This window comes from Parasteatoda tepidariorum, chromosome 3 (genome assembly GCF_043381705.1).
Source record: "Parasteatoda tepidariorum isolate YZ-2023 chromosome 3, CAS_Ptep_4.0, whole genome shotgun sequence".
Lineage (NCBI taxonomy): Eukaryota > Metazoa > Arthropoda > Arachnida > Araneae > Theridiidae > Parasteatoda > Parasteatoda tepidariorum.
Genome location: NC_092206.1, coordinates 101288783 through 101290745, shown reverse-complemented (window position 1 = coordinate 101290745; position 1963 = coordinate 101288783). Strand labels below are relative to the sequence as shown.

Here is a 1963-nt window from a genome sequence, read left to right as displayed (position 1 = left end):
TTGATAGTTTTGCATTACAGCATATGCAGAAAAACGGAAGGAAAAAAAATTCTTAAAATATTTTTTACAAGATAAATAAAATGGCCAATGTTATTGGACGCTGTGTCTCGGGAGATAGAAGCTCAAGAATGAAGGGGGGAGGGGACAGTGGTGTGGCAAATACATCTTCTGCATTAAGTATCCATTCCTCCGGGGGAGGGAGATGCATTTCGAATGTTTGTAGTTTAAAAAATTATTTCTAGTTATAGTAATATCTTAATACCTCGAAATGGTAAAAGGTTATTCTGAGGTAAAATGGTACGTTTAGACGGAAAGAGATAGAACCCTCGTCCCCAGACTTTGCGTGGCACTTTATAGAAATCCTGAATTTCGAAAATCATATTGGTAATATAATTTCGTCCATTATATTCACCAATTATATGAATTTATTTCTAATTACATTATTGATTCATTCCAAACTATATAATACATTTAAATATGAACAACTTATGTTTTTTTTTATTTCTTTCAAATTTCGTACTATTGCTTAAGTTTTCTGTACAGATTTTATGAGGAAGAATTTTCCGTTTAAAGGCTCCACTCATCGAAACATGCTTCATTCAATCTTATATTTTAATTTTGTAATTTCAATTTATAACGAGTTTTTTGTGCAGGGTTCCTTGAAACGTTGGGACTACTGTCCTCTTTTTAATCCATTAATTTACAAAAATAGACAACAGATATTTCGAATTTTCAATACTAAAGTTAAACAAACATATTAGAATTAAACTTTTATAATAACTAAGAAAAAAAAATCAAATATCACTGGGCCTAGGGACTTCACATTTCTGGGGGCCCCTAAATGTTACAAATAATTTATTTTCATGTTTCACCTTTAGAATTGTCTATTAGAGTTACGAGTTGAATAAAATTGAAATAAATATAAGCTCAAATTTACTAATACTTCGTAATTTACTCGTATTATCAATAATTTAAAAACACTTCATAACTTAACAGCGTGTGAATTTAGTTGAGAGTATCGACCAGGGAGCCCCTGATAGTTCTGTATCTAGGCCTGCCCACATTTCTAGATCATACATATGCATTAGACTAGGCTGTTATACACATCACCATCAACGATAAAAACTCGATCACCGATTAAATCATAGAACCTATTTGTTATAATGAAATCACTCATTTCATTTATTCCAATACATCAATATTTATTTTAATTTTTTACATCTTTTTTATAAGAAGACAAATTAAAGGCGGTTTCACAAGTAAAGAGATAGAGTCAACATTAGTGGGAATGAAATAGGCACTACTTACCTAAATCTCATCAGGGAATAAATTGATAGTGAATAAATCCTTTTGATATCCAATCGAATCATCACCATTTCCCACTACATTCAGCAATATAAACTGTAAACAACGTCAACGCAATCTCTGTCCAGAGAAGCAGACGATGTATTAAACAAGAAACCACAGAACAGAAGTTTATTCCATTTTAAGTGACACTTTTAGAACTATTCACACAACACAATAAATTCGTTGTCCTGGATCGAAACTTCTGCAACGAGAATTCTTTGTTGTTTATATTTTTATACTTCGCGAAACACGCTCACTCTAAACGCTGTGTGCTCAGCTTTAGTTGTAAGTGGATTGAGTAGAGAGCGAGCACGCATCATTCCAAAGCCTTGACGAAGGAGGGTTCCAGTCTTCTGAAATGCCCCGCGGCACTGGGACGAAAACGATAAATGAGAAAATGTTTCCTTCTTTTTTTTATGTCTACTTGATTTCGGGCTGCGTTTATAGCAGGCATTTTTTTTTCTTCATTTTTTTCCCCTTGGTGACGAGTGGATTCGGTTGATTTCAATTGAATCATTATAAGAGTGTTAGTGGAGTAACAAAGTTGCAATAAAAGTGCCATATTGCAGGATGGAAAGAATGAGATTATGTACGACTGTTTTAAAGGGAAAAATCT

At 33.0% G+C, this 1963-nt stretch overlaps 1 protein-coding gene across 2 annotated transcripts in view; it reads right to left on the bottom strand.

Annotated features, from left to right (window-relative positions):
- LOC107446715 (protein toll) overlaps nt 1-1763 on the bottom strand; it is a 52103-nt gene extending 50340 nt beyond the window's left edge. The window contains exon 1 of one of the 2 annotated variants that reach the window (XM_016061431.3): nt 1309-1763. The gene's annotated coding sequence lies outside the window, so the exon portion shown is untranslated. The remainder of the gene's footprint in view (nt 1-1308) is intronic. The other variant, XM_071179054.1, reaches the window with a different exon arrangement.
- Nucleotides 1764-1963: the final 200 nt, after the last annotated feature.